General features: G+C 40.0%; 1 pseudogene; it reads left to right on the top strand.

Annotated features, from left to right (window-relative positions):
• The first annotated feature begins 5599 nt into the window (after positions 1-5599).
• Positions 5600-22451, top strand: part of LOC138164143 (host cell factor C1 regulator 1 pseudogene) — a 22666-nt pseudogene continuing 5814 nt past the window's right edge.

The following is a 22451-nucleotide window of genomic DNA, read 5'->3' as shown; positions in this document are numbered from 1 at the left end:
ACTAGCTGTGTGACCTTGGGCAAGTCACTTAACCCCAATTGTCCTACCTTTCCCACTCCAGAAAAAAAGTAAAAGCAAAAAAAAAAAAAAAAAAGACCTGCAACCCTTTAATGTTTCTGCTGCTAGGTCTTGTGTAATTCTAATTGTGGCACCATCAGATTTAAATTATTTTAATCTTGGTGCTTTTAATAGTTTTTCCTTGATCTGGGGACTTCGGAATTTGATTATGATATTCCTGTGAGTTTTCCTCATAAGATCTCTGTAAGTGGTGATCAATGGATTTTTTTTTCTATTTCTACTTTCCCCTGTTGTTCTAATACTTCAGGACAATTTTCTTTAATTATATCTTGTATTATTGTATCAAGATTCTTTTCTTGACCATAACTTTCAGTTAGTCCAATTATTGTTATATTTTCTCTCCTTGATCTATTCTCCAAATCTATTGTTTTTCTTATGACATTTTACTTTCTCTTCTATTTTTCATTATTCATATTTTTTAATCATTTCTTGATCTTTCATAATTTCACCAGCTTCACTTTGCCCAATTCTAATTTTCAAGGTGTCATTTTCTTCCTTAAGATTATGTATCTCCTTTTTACCCTTCTGGTTGTTCTTGGATCATTCTTATTTTCTTTTTAAAATTTTCCTCCATCTCTGTCATTTGATTTTTAAAGTTTTTTTTAAGGTCTATAAATTCTTTTTGGGCAGGTGGCCATTTGATATTTCTCTTTGGGGGTTTCTTTACTTCAATATCCTTCTCTGAAGATGAACACTGGTCATCTCTCTTCCCATAATAGGTTTCTGTAGGTGGATTCTTTCTTCTTTGCCTGGTGATAATTCTTCTTTTGTGGTGATAATTCAGTTATTTGTAATCACTTCTAGCCCTGGGGTATGGGAAATGGTGCCTCTTGCCCCAGATCTTCAGTTCTTACCTCTAGCCTGAAATAAAAGCCAAACTTCAAACCTTCTCAGCAGAGATTCCCTCACTCTTTCCAGGTTCAGATACCCAATTCCCTTCACTATCCCAGGGGCAAAAGTTCCTGTGGCTGGGGCTGAGGCAGCCTCTCAAATTAACTAACCTCAGGACTTGCTGCTTGTTGTTTAAATTGCTTTTTGCTGTCAAAAAGGAACCTAGCTTGGAAGTGTTTACTCTTCACAGGAACCAAATCTTGTCTTGGGATTTTTCTTCTGATCTTCTCAAATTGTCCCAGGAGAACCCTGGTTATGCCCATTCTTATTCCTCTCCACCCACACTTTGTTTGCCTTAAGGTGCTATTTTAACTCTTTTGTAGGGAAAGATCTTGAGAGCTTGGAATTTTCTGACCTTCTCTGCCATCTTCCCAGAATCCTCCCCCTTGGTGACTATCTTTTTTTTTTTTAAAGCAATTGGGATTAAGTAACTTGCTCAAGGTTACATGGCCAGGTGTTTCTGGGTGGGTGCTAAGTGTCTGAGCCTGGATTTGATCCCCAGGTCATCCCGACAATGGGGCCAGTGCTCTTACTCGCTGTGCTACCTAGCCGCCCCCTTGGTGACTATCTTAATGTTCATTTAAAGCAGAACATAATATCTACATAAATCAAACTTTTAAAATAATTTGTGTGAAGCATTTTTATTTGAAGATATGCCACAATCACGAGGCATTTTACTATTCAGATAAAAATTAATGATCTCTTACTCTATTTGGAATATGAATGTGGAACAATTTTTATTTTCTAAAATGTCTAAATTTAGTGAAGATCCTTGATCTACTAGTAGGCAAGGCTAGGATACAGCATGCAGGGCATCATAAGGAAAGCTTAGCAGAGTTACAACAATATTCATACACATTGTTGGCACTATCATCAATTCACTTTCTGCCTGTGAAACTAACACAAACTAACAGACAGGGCTACTGTCTGACATACCAAGCACAAATCAGTAGTAAAATCCCAGAACCTCTCAAAACAGCAGTAAAACCCTCCTTCAGGACTTCTGTAAACAGACATCAGTAAAGTCCTCTTTCAGAGCTTCTGAACAGCAACAATGTCCTGTTTCAGCAGACGGGTCTGAAAAAGTAACATCAACATAGACAGAAAAGACAGATGAAGTGCTGACACCACAGGCATCCTTCCTCCCAGTTCTGCCTGGCTCTAACTGGTGCTCATGCTTTTATACGCTCTGCTCTTTCCTGTTCTGCCCTTTCTCTTATGTCCTTCCTGTTCTGGCCTTTCAACAAGTTCCTCCCATCATGGGCTTCACAGTTTCTGTTTCTAACAAAGACTAGACATAGTCACAGGCAAGGTTCAAAGGCACTTAAATAGATGAAACAAGGAACTAAGTACTTGAATAACTGAAACAAGGGGCAAAGTACTCCTTTGCTTGCCATTACAATGCCTCATTCCTACAGCTTTTTATGTAACCTTTGACTAAAAAGGCTATTTTCCTAATAGTCTCCTCATTGGTGGAGAATGGTTGGTTGGTGTTCCAAGATTGCCTAAGAGGTGGAGTTGGTAAGAGCTGGAGGCAAGAAAGAACCTAGTCTTCTTCTGTAGATCCTTCTACACACACTCTCTCTGTCTTTGTTTCTCTCTCTCTTTCTTTCTCTCTCTCGCTGATTTTAGTTTTGTTATCAACTTGGGTAATTGGGTTTACAAGCCTTGTATATATATTTTTATATATAAATTCCTTGGGTTTTGGTTGCCTGGAGAAGTTCATCAGTATTGTATGTCAGTTTCTTGATGGCATGCTTGCATGGGTTCTGGATAGTGGATAGACTACTTCTGTAGTCACCAATGGAATGAAACAAGGCTGTGTTGCTTTTTTGAATGATGTTTTCAGCAATGTTGCCAGATGCCTTCAATGAGGACAGAAGCAGTATCAAGGTCAGCTACCAAACTGACAGTAAATTATTGAACCTTTTGTTTGTGGATGATCATGCACTCGATGCAGTTGCTGAGGCTGAGATGCAACGGAGTATGAATAGATTCTCTGCTGCTTGTGTGAATTTTGACCTGACAATTAACAGCAAGAAAACAGAGGTGTACTCTACCAGCCAACATCACACTATCCATATGCGGAACCAAGGGTAATAGCAAATGGAGACATTTTGAACGCTGTGGATAGTACACTTTCCAGGGATGTACCTGTAGATGATGAGGTTGATGCATACATTGCCAGAGCTAGCTCAGTGTTTGGGAATTTCAGAATGAAAGTATGGGAGAGAAGAGGTCTTAGACTGTCAACCAAACTGAAAGTCTAAAAAGCCGACCTCATTGTTGCACGCCTATGAAACCTGGGCACCAGCACCAGGCCAGGGAACTGAATTGCTTCCATTTGAATTGTCATAGAAAGATTCTGAAGATCACCTGGCAAGATAAGGTACTAGACACTGAGGCTCTTTCTTGAGCTGAACTGCCTAGCATTCAATTTCTGCTGTAGAGGGCACAACTCATATAGGCTGTCCACATTATTCAAATGCCAAATGTATATTTGCTTAAAATACTTTTTTTATGGAGAACTCACACAAGGCAAGTGCTCACATGGAGGTCAGGAAGAAATAATAAAAGGAACACTTTCAAGATTTCTCTGAAGAACTCTGAAATTATTTTGAGAAGTGGGACACTGGCACAGGACCACTCAGCACAGTGTGATTGCATCAAAGAAGGTGTTGTGCTCTATGAGCAAGGCAGGGTTGTAGTAGCTCAAATGAAATGTGAGATGTGAAGAGTGAGAGCCATTTCCACTCTAAGTGTTCGCGTTTGTGCCTGACCTGTGGCAGAGCCTTCCAAGCTCATACTGGTTTGATCAGCCACAGTCAGACACTTGTACCTTGACCCTTGACCTCAACATAATGGTTCATTTTGGTTCTCTTCAAGGACAAATGACAACAAAACCAAACCAAGCCATACATCTTAGGGCATTCTCTCCACTCTGAGGGATAGAGATTCGGCGTGCAGCTTGAACCTAAACATTATTCCCCCTGAAATAACAATATTCGAAAGGCCTGTTGTTCAGTCATTTAGTGGTGTCTGGCTCTTGATGACCCCCAGGGATCATAGCACCAAAGTCTGTAAGTTGATGTTCATTGTTTCTATGATAATATCTGTCCACCTCATCCTCTGCCATCCCCTTTTATCTTCAATCTTTTCCAACATCAGGGTCTTTTCCCAATGAGTCCTGTCTTGTCATTGTGTGAACAAAGTATTTAAGCTTCAGCTTTAGTATTTGATTTATTTAGTATTTATATCTTCTAGTGAATAGCCTGAATTAATTTAAAGGAGCAGATAGATATAATTCTAGCTTGGTATCCTTTTTCTCAGAGGAGAGCAGAGTGGAGAACCTGTGGCTATAATGTCCTTCTTTCTCTCTGAGAAGGAATCAAAGTATTCTTGAAGAAGTAGGGGAGGGAGATTTTAGAGATATCTATTCTTGCTTCTCTGATCTAGTCACATCTAGACAGACCCATGTGAACCTACCTAACCTTACATGGGCAAAGCAGTGTACCCATGTGCTTCCTACATTTAAATTGCATTTTTATTGTATAAGCATATATAAATGTATTTTAGTATATAAAGAGGGCATTGAGGTGGATAATAATTTACCCCACTTCACTTAGATTAAGTAATACTGTAAATGGGAGAGCACATTTAATTGCTCATGAGGTATGAACAAGGCCTTCCTAGGTATAACAAGAAATCCCTTAGGATTGACTCAGGAACTTGGGCATACCTTCTGGGGCCTGTATAAAATCATAAGGCTATTGGAATAAGAGATGTCCTCAGAAAATGCAGAGAAGCAGTGTCCTAATTGGAATCAGAGATTCAAATGCCATCAGAGGGAGGAGGTGTTGACCTTGGGGGATCATCCCCACTTCTTAGCTAGAGGAGGACTGAGAGGTGGGGATTAATGTCAATACATTATTAGTTCATGTTTGATATTGGGATGAAATGAGGCACTCATAAATCATAGAAAGTTTAACAAATGGAGGTTTACTTAGCCCTAAGACAGCAGGAACTTGCAAAACGAATATGACACTTTTCTTCAATAGATACAACCTCCTTTTTTCTACATAGAAAAGTGTTTGAAGAGCAGAGGTATAGTGACTCTTGTGATCTTTAGACATCTACCATATAAGGCACTCTGGAACTACACAACTCCATATGGATGGGACTTTTAAATATCCTTAGGTGATCAGAAGGTAAGGTCAGCCCCAGAGACAGCATTGTTGCCTTTTAGGGAATGCCTCTTTCCTGGAAAGGAGGGAGGAGGGAAGCAGATGGGGTGAAAACCCATTCCCATTGTATCACTATCCAAAGGATTTTCCAAGATGACTTTCCACCATTTAAATGTCTTCAAGGTTTTCCAAACAATCTTCCTGGCATAGGAGGGAAAATAAAAAGTAAAGCAATCACAACAGCCTCCACCACCTGAGAAACCATAAAGAAAAATAAGAAAAAATGTGTAGGGCAAAAGTTAGTGATATTAATTTCTTACCCCCTTCACTAGTTACTTCCTTGAGAAAGACTGAGTCTCAGGTCTCAATGATCTCATTAATGTGGTCAACAATGCAACATCTTTGTAGTTCCCAGTGTGTCTCCTAATTCGGGGTATGATGAGTCAATGAACAAATTAGCTGATGAACTGGACCAGGACCAGGAATACGAAGAACACAGCAATGATGACGACATTTTTGACACAGTTAACAATTCTTCATTCATCAGGGTCATCTGTATTAAAGTGGCTTAGAGGTCATAAGCTTCTTGCATACAACCTATCCTGGGATCTAAGTTGGAGATTCTCCAAATACTGTCATTTTCTCAGTATTCCCTAACTCACTCACCAAAGCCTTCTGCTCCCTGAAAACCATATGAGGGGAATGATACAAAATCCTTGCCCCCTAAAAAGCTGCATAGAGGATACCTTTTTCTACTTTCTTATCCCAATGCTGTTAGAGAATCAGAATTACCACTAATTCATCTCTCTCCTAAATAAATGCATACCCATGATAGTTAAGATATATCCCAACCATACCATTCCAACATTCCCAAGCCCTTTCTGGTCTTGGTTGTCCAAACCATCCCAGAGGAAAAGAAGTCTGCGAATTGAGGAGCATCTAAGCTACTTCTCAAGAGTATGCAGAACCCTCTTTGGATGCAAGGATCTTGAGGCCAAAGCAACTCTCAACTGGGAAAGGAATAAGGAAGGGACAGAGAGAGTCAGCAAGATCTGACTGAAACAATTCATTTTTACCCACTGTCTTCCTGTATACATGATCTCAGAAACCACTGGACCATTTCCCTTTCCTAGAGTGGAATTGATTTGTCACAGACATGGCTGGAAATGGTTGGAAAACTGGCCTAGGCAATCAAATGCATTTTGATGGAGTTGTTGATTGACAGAAATAAACCACTTGTCTTAGGATGGGAGAATGCAAGTTTGCCAACTGGGGATAGGTTGAGGACTGCTTGGATTAGGTGAGTGCTCTGACTGGCAAAAGAGATCCAGATGGGCAGGAATAGTCCTGAGTTAGGGGTATCATATGTTTTCATGGACATGTTATCAGCACCACAATGTCCATATTGTCAATGAACTCACACTATAATCTCTGCTATTTTGTTTACCTTATGATGTCTCTGATGGGTACTGACATGACCCACAAACAATTGCACACAATGAGATGCATTGGAAAACATTCCTCAACTACCCAACCTCCAAAATTTCCTCGGCCTCTGCCACCAAAGCCTCCTTGACCTCCTCTACTGCCTCCTTGGCCACTGAGCCTCCACAACCACCAACAGCTACCATAACTGCCCTCTCAATGAACTGGAATGAACTAGCTCAGTTCAGAGTTACTTTGTTTCCATCAATTTCCCTGTCTTCCATCACCTACTTTGCAGCTTTTCCCCTTCTGAGTTGAAGTCCACAAACCCAAACCCTTTTGATGACCCTGTCTCCCTGTCTTTGACTATCTGGCCCCAATAGAACCATGAAGTGAATCTTTCAATGTTTCTTCTATCATGTCTTTGAACAGATGATGAAAAAGGACTGGCTCCTTGGGGCTGTATTAGTTGTCTTCTGTCCCTTCATCTTAGTCAAATGGTTCTGCTTTCAATCTCTATATTCTTGTAAAAATCAAAGCTGCTTTTGCATCTTCCATGGAAGCAAATTCAATGAATTCATACCTTTTAAGTTGGCCTTGGTTATTCTGGGACAAGCTGATGGATGTTGTCTTCTCAAACACTTCTTGCAGACTTCAGTGGTGCTGTAGGCAAGGTTATTCAGCACCAATGTCTTTGAGTCTGCCAACTTTCTATTGTTTTCATTCCAGTAATTATTCTTCTCCCCTCTTGAGTTTTCTTTTCCTTGACTTTTTACTCTGTATAGTCCATCATGAGTGCCCAGCAATCAATCTTATTCCCTATTTCTCTTCTAAGACTTTGTCCACGTCTGCTTCTTTCTTAAATTCAATATAGTCAATTCCTTTGGATATCTGATCTATGGCACAGACCAATCCGACCCCAATAATGTCTTCAAACACTTTCTTGAGTAGATTCTTGAGAAAGAGTGTTTTTGCATCTCAATCTTTCTTGTTCTCTTTTGCTTTTTCTAGCTTCATTTCAGGGCCAAGCATGTTGGACCCACTGAGTTCCAGAGTCTTTTCCACATCTTCAGCAGATTTGAATTTCATGTAGCCAAACTTCCTGGTGAAGCCAGTAAGGATGTCCTTTTTTTTTTTCCAAATAAGTCTGTGATACTAGTTTTTAGCTCAGGAGTAGTTTTATTTAAGGTCAGGCTGCCAATGAATAGATCGAAATTTGTAGATGCTTCAGCTTCCAATTTCTTTTTCTTGGCTTTGGTGTCTTTCTGTTTACCCATTTCCTTTTTCTTCTTTCCTGGTGATTCATCCTTTCTTCCTTCTTTTCCTCCTCCTCTTTCTCCTCTTTCTCTTCATCTTCTTCCTCCTCCTCAGATTCCTTGACTTTCTCAGCTTTACCAGGGGTAGCTTTCACAGAAGCAGTCTTCCCTTTGGTGGATGTCGGATCTATAGCTTCTTCTTCAGAATCATCCTCATCTTCACCTTCATCACTATCTTCTACCTCTATTTTGTTTTTAAATAAGAAGTGGTGTTGTACCAATCAGAGAATAATATGGACAAATCTGTGCTTGAGAGAAAAAATTACCTTGACAGCTGAGTGGAAGATGGATTTTCAGTAGGGGGACACTTGAAGCCAGAAGAATAATTAGGAGAGGAAGAGAATAAGCATTTATTAAGCCTAATTGTCGTTATTGAGTCATTTCTGTCATGTCCAATTCTTCATGATTCCATTTAGAATTTTCTTGGCAAAGATATTGGAGTGATTTGCCATTTCCTTCTCCATCTGAGGAACTGAGGAAAAAGGATTAAGTGATTTGCCTAGGGTCACACATCTAGTAAGTGTCTGAGACTGTATTTGAACTCTATCCACTGTGCCATCTAGCTGTCCAGTATGGGCTTGCACTATGATATTTTTTGCTTCACAAATATCTCATTTGATCCTCATAAGAACCCTATAAAATAGGTGCTATTTTTTTTCATTTTTCAGTTAAGGAAACTGAGTCATGAACAGGTTAACTGGATTGCCTAGGGTAGCATGAATGTAAGTTTAAGATTGGATTTGAACTTAAGTTTTCCTGACTCCTGGCCCAGCACTCTCTCTGCCTCTACTAGCTAGTAGTCTATCAGTTTTATTAGTTTCCCTGACCACTTTCTAGTTTTTTTTATTCATACAATTTTTTGGATGGGGGAGGGCAGGGCAATTGGGGTGAAGTGACTTGCCCAAGGTCACTTGGCTAGTAAGTGTTAAGTGTCTGAGGTCAAATTTAAACTCAGGTCCTCCCGTCTCCAGGGCTGGTGCTGTATTCCCTGCACCACCTAGCCACCCCCCATGCATTTTTTTTTTTTTTGCTTTCAGTTGTGTTAATCTCTTCTTCACCAAAATTTTCATTTTATCATTTAATTATTTAGAGAATTTTAGTTGCCTTTTTAGTTAATTTTTTATTTTGTTTAATGAAAGTGTTTAAAGACACAGAACGTATGAATTTTTGTTTGAATCTCTAAATTTTGATATGTTATCCCACTGTTGTTATTTTCTTTGATTAATTTAGATATTTTTCTATGTTTTGTTCTTTGACCTACTAGTTCTTCAGTATTGAATTGTTCCATGTGACAGGATCAATCTTCTAGTCTTTTCTCCCATGTAAATTAGTCTAGTTTTTCTTAAAAGACCTTCCTTGAGGCTTGATTGGCTCAAGGGACTAACCTTTCAGACTGTTGATGTCAATTTCTTACCCCCTGATTACAAAAGAGGAACAGAGAACTGGGGATGCTTGGCTTATGTATCACAATGGGTAGATCAGGCAAGGAGCTTTGCTCAACTCAATCACCTCTTTGCCCATCTTTGTTTAACATTCTTCTGCTATGACTAATTACTCATTTTGCTAACTGTTGAATGACTTATTAATGTTTCATTTTGTTCTAATATTAAGCCTAAACTAGCAGAGGACTGGTTTGAGACAAGCTCAGCCCAGAACAACTGGTATAGACTTACAGAATTGGAACATAATCATGTTGTTGAAAGATGAACAGTTCAGAGGAAGGTGAACAGATTATCTCCTATGCTTTTTGGTGGTGTTTTTTTTGTGATGTCTTTGTTCTCCTTTACTGTAGGAAACCCTCAACTTCTGGAAGATCAGACAGTAAACTGCCTGTGGCCATTCAACAAGAAGTGAACAAAGTGAATATATTATATTCCTAAGAATCACATCTTGAAGACAATGGTGATAAACTCTGTTTCAAGCTCTCCAGCTTTTTAAAGTTTTCAACTCTGGTAATTTAAGCCTCATCCAAACTCTATTAGGGGATTTCTTGAATCATTGTATTTCTGAGAGGAGTTAAATCATAGTTGGTCATCACACAATGTTGCTGTTACTGTGTACAATGTTCTCCTGGTTCTGCTCACTTCACTCAGCATCAGTTCATGTAAGTATTTTCAGGTTTTTCCTAGAATCTGCTTGCTCATCAATACTGATAGCACAAATAGTATTCCATTACATTCATATACCACAGCTTGTTCGGCCATCCCCCAATTGATGGGAATCCCTTCAATTTCCAAATCTTTGCCATCACAAAAAGAATTGCTATAAATATTTTTGTGCATGTAGGTCTTTTCCTTGTCTTTGTTATCTCTTTGGGATACAGACCAAGTAGTGATATTTCTGGATAAAAGAGTTTGATTGTGTTTTGGGCAGAACCAATAACGCTTTTTGTAGCATGATTTGTGTGCAGAGGTCAAGGATATATGACCAATATTCTCTGTATGACTTTTTTAAAAACAAGATTCAGTTAGTAGAAAATTACTGGATAGCTTGGATCCTTAAGGTACTAATGGGATTGGAGGCACCTTGGAGGCATCTTGAGACAATTTTAAGAGGCAGTAGGCCATGGTGAATAGAGAGAACTTCCCCTAGAATTAGGAAGATTCAAATCTCATTTCTGACACATCCTAGCTCTGTGACCTGGGCTGAGCTCACTGAACCTCACAGTGCATACTAGGGCATTTCTTGTGAACTTGGTTCACCTTCAAAGAAGACTGGAGGGAGCTGGGACTTTTATGGCAGCATCCTTCTCACCATATCTTATACTACAAGAGTATTCCATCATAATTACATACCACAACTTGTTCAGCCATCCCCCAATTGATGTGCATCCCCTCAATTTCTAATTCTTTACCCTTGGAAAGAGCTGTTATAAATATTTTTGTACACATAGGTCCTTATATTTTTTGTTTTTTAAAATCTCTTTTGGGATGCAGACCTAGTAGTGCTATCGCTATATCAAACAGTATGTGTGATTTTAATAGCCATTTTGAGCATAGTTCCAAATTGCTCTATAGAATGGAGATCCAAATTGCTCTATAGAATGGAGTTTAATAAATTTACAACTCTATTAATAGTACATCAATGGCTCATTTTCCTCACATCCCCTCCAACATTTGTCATTTACCTTTTTTGTCCTATTAGCTAATCTAATAGGTATGAGACAGTACCTCAGAATTGTTTTAATTTGTATATCTTCAGTCAATAGTGAGTTAGAATATTTTTTTCACATGCCTATAGATAACTTTAATTACCTCATTGAAACATTGGTTATATCTTTTAATCATTTATCAATTGGAGAATGGCTCTTATTTTTATAAATTTGACACAGTTATCTTCATGTTTGAGAAGAGGCCTTTATTAGAGAAACTTCAAAAAATTTTTTGCAGTTACTATTGCTATTCCCTCCATCCTATTCCCTCTACCCCTGTTTATTCTATTCTCTCCTTTCACCCTATCCCACCTCACAAGTGTTTACTTCTGATTACACCCTCTCCCAATCTGCCCTCCTTTCTTTAACCCCTTCACACCTTTCAGTTATTCCCTTTCCCCTTACTTTCCTGTAGCGTAAGATAGATTTCTATCCCCAAGTGAGTGTGTATGTTACTCCCTCTTTAAGCCAATTCTAATGTTCACTTATTCCCTCACCTTCCCCCTCTTCCTCTCCACTGTAAGAGATTTTTATTGTTCTTTTTATGTGAGATCATCTACCCCATTCTACTGATCCCTTTCTATTTCTCCCAGTGCATTACTATCTCACCCCTTAATTTTATTTTTTAGATATCATCATTTCATATCCAACTCACTCTCTGTCCTCGGTCTATATATATTCCTTCCAACTACCCTAATAATGAGAAAGGCCTTATGAGTTACAAATATCATCTTTCCATGAAGTAATGTAAACAGTTTAACTTTAATAAGTCCCTTATTATTTCTCTTTCCTGTTTACCTTTTCATGTCTCTCTTGATCCTTATATTTGAAAGTCAGATTTTCTATTTAGCTTGGGTCTTTTCTCAAGAATGCATGAAATTCTTCTGTCTCATTGAATGTCAGTTTTCCCCCTCATAGATTATACTCACTTTTTTTTATTATACTCACTTTTGCTGGGTAGGTGATTCTTGGTTTTAATCCTAGCTCCTTTGACCTCCAAAAATCATATTCCAAACTCTCTGGTTCCTTAAGGTAGAAGCTGCTATATCTTGTGTTATCCTGATTGTGGTTCCACAATACTTAAATTGCTTCTTTCTGACTGCTTGTAATATTTTCTCCTTGACCTGGGAATATTGGCATTTGGCTATAATATTCCTGGGAATTTTCATTTTGGGATCTCTTTCAAGAGGTGATCAGTGGATTCTTTTTTTTTTTTTTTAAGCAATTGGGGTTAAGTAACTTGCTCAAGGTTACACAGCCAGTTATTTCTGGGTGTGGTGCTAAGTATCTGCGCCCGGATTTGATCCCCAGGTCATCCCGACACTGGAGCCAGTGCTCTTACTCGCTGAGCCACCTGGCCGCCCCTCAGTGGATTCTTTCAATTTCTATTTTGCCCTCTGGTTATAGAATATCAGGGAAGTTTTCCTTGATAATTTCTTGAAAGATGATGTCTAGGTTTTTTTTTTTTATTATGACTTTCAAGGGGTCCAATAATTTTAAAATTATTTCTCCTAGATCTATTTTCCAGATCAGTTGTATTTCCAATGAGATATTCCACAGTGTTTTCTATTTTTTCATTCTTTTGGTTTTGTTTTATAATTTCTTGATTTCTCAGAGTCATTAGCTTCCATTATCTCCATTCCTCTCCTCAGTGGCTTTTTGGACCTCTTTGCCCTTTAGACTAGTCTATTTTTTTTTTTTTTGGAGGGAGGAAGGCAAGGCTATTGGGGTTAAATGACTTGCCCAAGGTTACACAGTAAATGTCAAGTGTCTGAAGCTGGATTTGAACTCAGGTTCTCCTGACTCCAGGGCTGGTGCTCTATTCACTGTGCCACTAGATGTCCTTAGTCCAGTCCATTTTTAATGTGTTATTTAATTCAGTATTTTTTGGGTCTCCTGTAGCAAGTTGTTGACTCATTTTTCATGATTTTCTTGCATCACTCTCATTTCTATTTTAATTTTTTTTCTACATCTTTTACTTGATTTTCAAAATCTTTTTCAAGCTCTTTTATGGCCTTGAGACCAATTCATATTTTTCTTGGAGACTTTGGATGTAGGAGCTTTGACTTTGTTGTCTTCTTATGAGTGAATATTTTGATCTTCCTTGTCACCAAAGTGTCTATAGACAGAGTTTTTCCATTGTTTGCTCATTTCCTCAGCCTGCTACTTGACTTTTTAACTCATTGTTAAGGTAGGGCTCTCCTTCCAGTGTGGAGTGCATACTGTCCCAAGCTTCAGTGGTTTTGTGCAACTGTTTTAAGAGATACTTATAGGGACTTGTAAATTTTCAGGTCTTCCAAGGTGGCATCATCCAAGAAGAGGTGTTTACTCCTCTCCTGTTCTGTGTTCTGGTCTATGACTGACCACAAGCATCTTTTTCTGCCCTGGAACAGTGAGGGCACTACTTCCACAGGCTTTGTTATGCTAGTGCCCCTACTTGCCCCAGGAATGCCACCCAGACCTGCAATTCATATTCAAGTATGGGCAAAGCAACAGATTCCTGCCTCAGTACTTACAAAGAGACCCTGTAATCTTCTTCTAACAAGTTGTTCAATTCATTTACCATATGTGAACTGAGACTCCAGAAGAAGCTCTCTCTCTCTCTTCCCCCTTCTCTTTTTTTCTTTTCTCCTTTCTACAAAATGACTAATATGAAAAATGTTTTACGTGATTGAACATGTATAACCTATATCAGATTGCTTGCTATCTCAGGGAGGAGGAAAGGAAGGGATAGAATTTGAAAGTCAAAGCAAAAAACTCCAACAAATGTTAAAAATTGTATTTTGTCAAAAGCTTTTTCTGCATCTATTGAGATAATCATATGGTTTCTACTAGTTTTATTGTTGATATGATTGATTATACTGATAGTTTTCCTAATATTGAACCAGCCCAGCAATCCTGGTATAAATCCTACCTGGTCATAGTGTATTATTCTCATCATAAGTTTCTGTAATCTTTTTACTGGTATTTCATTTAAAATTTTTGCATTCTATATTCATTAGGGAATTTGGTCAATAATTTTCTTTCTCTGTTTTGGTTCTTCCTGGTTTAGGTATCAGCAACATAAAGTATCATAAGAAGAATTTGGGGATGGGGTGGAGCCAAGATGGCAGAACCAAAGTAGTAACTTTTTTAAGCTCCTCCATGAGTCCTGTCACTAAACTTTAAAAAGTGAATCTGAACAGATTTTAGAGTGACAGAATCCATTGGGAGATGGAGAGTGGCAGATTCCCAGTCCAGGAAAGTGCCCACATAGGTCTAGGCAGGGGGAGTGTGGAGCAAACAGGGGCTGCACCAGTGCGGACCTGAGAGCAGGCTACAGAGTGAGAAGGAGCTCCAGCCAGCAGACTCACCCACCCCAAGGGTGATTTGCAGTTGTCTCACCACAGGAAGGAGGATCTGTTGGAGCTAGGTAAGAGAAAGTACAGGACCCGCAGCAGAGACAGCACCTTCTCCTGGGGCTATCAGCCCACAGCCTAGAAGTTTAAAAATCAAGTATCTGATCTTCCAGAAGCCAAGATGGCAAAGTAAACCCTAGCTTCTCTGATTCCCCCCTCCCTGATCCAGAAAACCCAAAGATAAATGCCCTACCCAGAGTGAAATCCTGAAATAATGGAAACAGCCTCAGGCTTAGGAGTTACTGAGAAAGGGTGTAACTGAGGCAGTAAGGAGTCTGAAGTGCAGGGCTGGAGGAGTCACAACAAGCCCCACCTTAGCTGACCAGCTGGACATCCCAAAGCCCAGGGTGGTGGAGCCAGCAAGCACTAACAAAACAAGCCAAGGTGGACCTTAGTACCACCAGAGGAATCTGCAGACACCAATGCTGCTGGCAATCAGCTGCTGAGACTGCCTGAGCTGTAGCCCAGGGGCATAGAGGTGGAAATCTGAAGTGGCCAGACCACCCCTCCACTACAGGTTATTCTGTGAGCCTCAGGGTAACTCGGGGGAAACACTGACAGTCTTGGCCTTGGCCTCAGTCTAGACACCCAGAGGCACAAAAAAGACACACAGAGTCAACAGCTTGAGAAGTGTGGGTCAGAGCCCTCTGTACACAAAAAGTAGAAATACACTTTAAGGGGTGGCCAGGTGGTGCAGTGAGTAAGAGCACCGACCCCAGTGTCAGGGGACCTGGGATCAATTCTGGCCTCAGATACTCGGCACCCACACAAAAATAACTGGCCATGTAACCTTGAGCAAGTTACTTAACCCCAATTGCTTAAAAAAAAAAGAAATACACTTTAAAGTTCAGGAAATAGGCAATCACAATGGGCCAGAAGCAACATGCAAAGGGAAGACCAAAGACAAATGAATCCTAATATTGTGAATGAGAAGAATCACTTTCAGGAGACACCATGGACTCTGTATCCACACCTGAGACTACAGAAGGAAATATGAACTGGTCTCAGTCCCAAAAAGTATTCTTGGAGGAGATCAAGAAAGATTTAAAAAGCCAAATTAAAAAGGTAGAAGATAAATGTAAATCTGCATTGACCGAATTGGAAAAAAAAAATCTCACTGAAGAAAACAAACCCCTAAAAAGTAAAATTTGTGTGCTGGGACAGAAGGTTCAAAATCTAACTGGAGAAAATACCTCCCTAAAAAAAGGAACTTCGGAGGGGGAGGGGGGGGTGGAGTCAAGATGGCAGAGTAGAAGCAGGATCTCCCTGCTGCTCCAGCATCCACATTCCCCAATCCATGTAAAAAGGGGACTCTAAACAAACTTTGGAGCTGCAGAACCCACAAAATGACACAGAGAAGCTAACCTCCCACTGAAGACAGCACGGCAGGCTGGCAGGAATCGTCCAGCACAGTGCTCTGGGAATTCTGGAACCTGGCTATAATATTCCTAGGAGATTTCTTTTTGGGATCTTTTTCAGGAGCTGATCGGTGGATTCTTTCAACCTCTATTTTGCCCTCTGCTTCTAAAACATCAGGGCAGTTTTCTTTGAGTGCTTCCTGGAGGATGACTTCCAGGTTCTTACTTTGATCATGGCTTTCAGGTAGTCCAATAATTTTTAAATTATCTCTTCTGGATCTATTTTCCAGGTCAGTGGTTTTTTCCATGAGATATTTCACATTGCCTTCTATTCTTTCATTTGTTTGGATATGTTTAGCAGCATCTTGATTTCTCATAAAGTCATTAGCTTCCATTTGTTCCAGTATAATTCTGAAGCCATGATTCTCCTCACTGAGCTTTTGAGATTCTTTTTCCATCTGGCAAATTCGGCTTTTTAAGGCATTCTTCTCCTCATTGCCTTTTTGAGCCTCTTTTGCCATTTGAGTTAGTCTGTTTTTTTAAGGTGTTATTTTCCTCAGTCAGGCTGTTGACTCTCATTTCATAATTTTCTTGCATTGTTCTCATTTCTCTTCCCAATTTTTCCTGCATTTCTCTTATCTGCTTCTTAAGGTCCTCTATGCCCTGTTACCAGCTCGTATTTTCCTTAGAAGCTTTTGGTGCAGGAGTTTTGACTTCACTGCCTTCTTCCTGTTCCATGCTTTCCTCCTTTTTGTCCCCAAAATAGGAGTCTAATGTTGGAATCTTCTCTCTGCTTTGTTTCCTTTGCCTGGTCATGTCGCCCTTTAGTCACTTGAACCCTGGGCTTTTTGCCACAGTAGGACTCTGCCACAAGACAGGGGAGATTTTGTCCCAAATGCTGGGGTTTTCTCAGCTGCTGGAGGTATTAGATGGGTGCCCTCTCTGAGGTCTTCACATGCTCTGGCAGGCTGGACACACACCCCAGGACCTCCACCCTAGACTGCAATCCAGATCCAAGAAGGTTAAAGCAAGAGAAATTACCCCTCAGACTGGTGCTTGGTCCCCCTACACATTGCCAGCCAGGAGCTGAAGCTGCCATGTGTCTCTGGCTGGCTGTGCCGAGGGTCTCAGCAGCTTCTCACCCTGGGAGGCAAAAGCCACGCACTCCCACTTACTGGGTTCCAAAATCCAGACTGCACTGACCTCTCACTTTGTCATTCGCATCTGTGTGTTGACAAATCTGGAAAGGGCCACAGCTGCTGCTGATCTGGGGTCCCTCCGGCCAGCAGCTGGTCAGGCCTGCCCTGGAGCTAAAGCCTCGGTCTCGGCTCCCAGAGCACTGTGCTGGCCGATTCCTGCTGGCCTGCCAGGCTGTCCTCAGCGGGAGGTTTGCTTCTCTGTGTCATTTTGTGGGTTCTGCAGCTTCAAAGTTTGTTTAGAGTCCCCTTTTTACATGGATTGGGGAAGGTGGAAGCCAGAGCCCAGGGCAGGTCCTGCTTCTGCTCCGCCATTGTGACTCCGCCCCCAGCTCTTTTTTTTTTCATCAAGAATGCTTGAAAATCCTCTATTTCATTGAATATCCATAGCTTCCCCTGAAGTATTATACTCAGTTTTGCTGGGTAGATGATTCTTGATTTTGATCCTAGCTTCTTTGACCTCCAGAATATCATAGCTAAACCTTGTGATCCCTTAATGTAAAAGCTGCTACATCTTGTGTTATCCTGATTGTGTTTCCTCAATACTCAAATTGTTTCTTCAATGGACTTCTTGCAGTATTTTCTCCTTGACCTAGGAACTCTGGAATTTGACTATAATATTCCTAGGAGTTTTCTTTTTCGGATCTTTTTTCAATAGGTGATTGCTGAATTTTTTTCCATTTCTATTTTGCCCTCTGGTTCTAGAATATCAGGGCAGTTTTCCTTGATAATTTCTTGAAGGATTATGTCTAGGCTCTTTTTTTGATCATGGCTTTCAGGTAGTCCAATAATTTTAAAATTATCTCTCCTCAAGGATGTGGAAAAATTGGAACACTAATGCACTCTTGGTGGAGTTATGAACTGATCCAACCATTTTGGAGAGTAATCTGGAACTATGCCCAAAGAACTTTTAGGGCTATATCCCAAAGAGATAAGAGAAGTGGGAGGAGGACATTTATAGCAGCTCTTTTTGTGATAGCAAAGAATTGAAAATCAAGGGGATGCCCATCAATTGGGGAATGGCTGAATAAGTTGTGGTATGTGAATGTAATGGAATACTACTGTGCTATAAAAAATGAGGAGCAGACAGATTTAATAATATCCTGGAGAAACTTATATAAACTGAAGCTGAGTGAGAAGAGCAGAACCAGGAGAAATCTGTACACAATCACAGACACACTGTATGTATGATTACTAACTTCAATAAACTGGGCTCCTCTCAGCAATGTAAGGTTATAAAACAACTCCAAAAGACTCCTGATCGAAAGAGATCTCCACATTGATAGAAAGAGCTGAGGAGTCTGAATGTAGATTGAAACAAACTACTTGCTCTGTTTCTTTTTCTTGTTTTTTTTTTTTTGGTTCCTCTTTCCCACAGATCATTCCATCATTTATAATCCTTCTTTACAACCTGACTAATGGTTAATGTGAAGGTATTTGTAGATCCTATATTTGAGCACATGCGGCCATGATGCGGGGAGGGGGAGGAGAGGGAAGGGGAGAAAATTTGAAACTAAAGGGACTGTAGATCTGAATGTTGTAAACTAAAAATAAATAAATAATTTTTTAGAGATTATCTCTTGGATCTTTTTTCCAGGTCAGTGATTTTTCCAATGAGATATTTCACATTGCTTTCTATTCTTTCATTCATTTGGATCTGTTTTATAGCATCTTGATTTCTCATTAAGTCATTAGCTTCCATTTACTCCAATCTAATTTTGAAGGAATTAATCTTTTCAGTGAGTTTTTGTAATTCCTTTTCCATCTGTCCAATTCAGCTTTTTAAGGTGCTCTTCTCCTTATTGGATTTTTGGGCCTCTTGCCATTTGAGTTAGTCTATTTTTTATGGTGTTATTTTCTTCAGTACTTTTTGGGTCTCCTTTAGCAAGCTGTTGACTCACTTTTCATGATTTTCTTGCATCATTCTCATTTCTCTTCCCAATTTTTCCTGTACTTCTCTTGCTTGATTTTCAAAATCCTTCTTGAGCTCCTCTATGGCTTATGATCAGTTCATATTTTTCTTGGAGGCTTTTGATGTAGGAGTTTTGACTCTTTTGTCTTCTTCTGGTTCTGTGTTTTGATCCTCTTTGCCCCCCCTAAAAGATTCTATGGTCTGATTGCTCTTCCTCTGTTTGCTCATCTAGGCAGCCAATTACTTGACTTTTGAGTATTTTTTGCCACAATACCTCTCTGCTTCAAGAGTGGAGAGAGTTGTGTCCCAAATTTCTGGGGTTTTGCACAGCTGTTATCAGAGATATGAGGGAAACATCCTCTCTGCAGACACCACAAGCTCTCGCATGATAGCATTCCTCACCTCAGGAGCACCACCCAAGACTGCAACCCACATCCAAGCAGGTCAGAGCAAGAGCAATTACCCTTTGAATGGTCACTTGGTCCCCCTAAGATCTGTGGGCCAGGAGCTCAGGACATAGCTACATGGCAGTAGCTGCGACCACCCTGCTGCTGCAACCTCTGCCACCCCAGGGGCAAGGGTCAGACCACATTCTTCTCTTACCGAATTCCAACAGAGTTCACTAATTACCTTTTACTTTATCTTTGGTGTTTATGGGTTGAGAAGTCTGGAAACCACCACTGCTACCAGTGATTCACTCTCCTGAAATCTGCTCAGATTGGTCTCAGCCATGAATCTGAGCCTGCATGGCTCATGCAGGACTGTGCTCGGCTCCCAACCTGATGTGATATACCCTTCCTGTCAGCTTGCCAGGCTGTCTTCAGTGGAAGATTTGTTTCTCTCTGTCACTTTGTGGGTTCTGTAGTTCTAAAATTTGGTTAGAGTCACTTTTTTATAGATATCGGAGGCTGTTGGAGTGGGAGCTCAAGCAAGTCCCTGCTTTTACTTGACCATCTTGGCTCCACCCCCTATAATTCTTTATATAAGGATGTATATATCTGTGTACTGTGTGTTCTGTATAAGTGTATATGTGTGTGTAAATACATTTGTGTTGATATAGGTGTGTCTGAGTATATAAAACTATAAATGTACTCAAACATATATACATACATACTCACAGACATCTATCTATCTATCTATCTATATATTTGTTGTAAGTACTTTGAAACAGTTGCTTGGAGATTAGATGATCTGGCTATAATTTTGAAGGCTATATGTCTCTTACCTTTTTCTAAAATATTCTTAAAATGATATAAAAACCTCTAAGAAGTAGTATGCAATACACTGTGCTTTATATAGAAGATAAACTATACCCACATTTTTACCATATCCTGTAGAAAATTAAAGCAGAAATCCAAAACCAATCCAGAGATAGATCCTGTGTCTTATGAAATGGCTGTACTGCTAGTCTAGTAGAATGCTGACATTTCAAAGAAATGGTTGCTGAGGATGACATCACTGCTCTGTCAGTAGAAGGTTGACATTTGAAAGCAATTGTTGCTGAGAGATGACCCCACAAACGACAACAGTCAGGAAAAGTTCAGTGATTTCAATTCAATTCAATCCAAAAAAATATTTATCGATTAATGTGTAACTTAATATGCAGAATTGTGGAAAACAGTGAGGATCTGTATTCAGTTATCATTTACTATTTGCATGTGTACCTACACACACACACACACTTACATACGTACACTCATACATATTTAAACACTCATATATATTTGATGAGATTTGCATTGTGTTGTAGCGAGTCATCTCTAAAGAATTACAAAGACGCGGGTCGATTCCAAGTCATTTGCAAAGATTTATTATAGTTTGGAGGTTTCATGCTCTGATGAGTGACTAAGTCCCACAGATGAATTTAGCAACTTCAGTAAGGCAAGACACATAATTTTATAGAGAATATATTACTGATTACACAATCAAGATTTACATAGAATAGAGTACTATGATTAATATTAGAAAGGCAGGAGGGGTTTATTGAAGGATTAGGTAATGGGTGGAGAGGTCCCAGCTTGAGAGTAGCTGTGCATGTGGTTACCCATAATGCATACAGTTAGGGGTGTGTATATATATATATATATATATATATATATATATATATATATATATATAGTAATGATATTATAATAAGCCTATCTACATCATAGCTTCCCTCTTAGTCAGTTCTTTAGTATCACTGCACAGACACTAACATAGGGTGGGCCCCTTCTATGGTTAGGTGGTCAAGCATCCTGCTCTACATCCTGGGGGTACTGTCTTCTGCTAGGCTAGCTATTGTGGTCTTGTTTGGTCAAAATGGATAGTTAGGTATTGTGGTCCTGTCTTGGGCTAACTGGATGATGTGATTGTGATTGCATATCTCTTCTCATGGGAAAGGGTCTGGGGGGATGTATCAGCAATGCCATATTCACAATGCCTATAGAGATTACAAATATGCTGATATAATTATCCATTACAAAATACGTCATGTTTGCCATATGAGGAAATAAACTAGAAAATTTATTAAGATACCAAAAGACTGAGTCCCAAAACCAGAAAGTGAAAGCCATCAGAGTAGTTATGATATTGGCACAGGTAGATAAAGTAGAAAGCACCCACATTCTCAAGCCTTTAAAACAGAACAGGCTACCTCAGGCAAAGGTCCTCCTCTCCCCACTCACAGCAACCACCCAGCGTCCTGGAGGTGCGCTCCCAGCAGCTCCGGCCCCTGGCAGTCCTCAGCAGGAGTCCTTAGCAGAAAGTCCTTAGCAGTCCTAACTCAAAAAGGGCTTCGCGCTGCCACTGCCTCTGCTGCTGCCGCGGTCACCACCACCACCAGCCAACGCAGGAACGCTAGCTTGGCTTCCGCTTCCTCTTGCTCCGCCCCTTCCTGCTACATCAGCAAGTCCAACGGGGCATGGAAGATCTTTAAATCCCATAACCCTTACATTCGGCCCCAAGATCTTTCATGTCCCTTACTTGACAAAAATACAGTAGGAATAACTGGTGTCAACAAAATTTCACAACAATATAACAAGAATGGCACACAATAAACACAGAAAACCATATTTTAGGGTGGCGCTTGAGCACAAGCTCCCCATCATTCCCCCCACCCCGAACAAATGGGGCCCCAAAATCTTGTGGTAAGGGGTGAAGATCTCTTCTTCTATGGCTACTTGCTGCTGAAATCGGATGTAGAGCTGTCCCTGTCCTAAGGGGTCCCATTTGAGAGGTCAGTTCTTAATATGCTTGATGCCAGGTCCAAGGGTGACACATCACAGTTGCAGACAGGGGGTGACATCCAGCTTAAGCTATCAGGAATCTACAGACGGAGGGTACCAAGCCTGTGGAAACAAATCTAACAAACAAGGTGAACAAACAAAAAATCAAGAAAAAGCAAAGAGACAATAACCAGACTATCTTAGCCTCACTCACGGTAGAATAAATGAGTTAAGGGTACAATTTTGTAATCATCTTCTCCAGAATAAACAATAGTTACAGTGTTATCCCTCCCATATGCTATAATCTCTGCAGCCTTTGGAAGATCATCTGGCTTC

This window comes from Petaurus breviceps, unplaced genomic scaffold (genome assembly GCF_028583685.1).
Source record: "Petaurus breviceps papuanus isolate PSGF00001 unplaced genomic scaffold, PetGlider_PUasm1.0 189, whole genome shotgun sequence".
Taxonomy (NCBI): Eukaryota; Metazoa; Chordata; class Mammalia; order Diprotodontia; family Petauridae; genus Petaurus; species Petaurus breviceps.
This window is presented reverse-complemented; position numbering and strand designations above follow the sequence as displayed.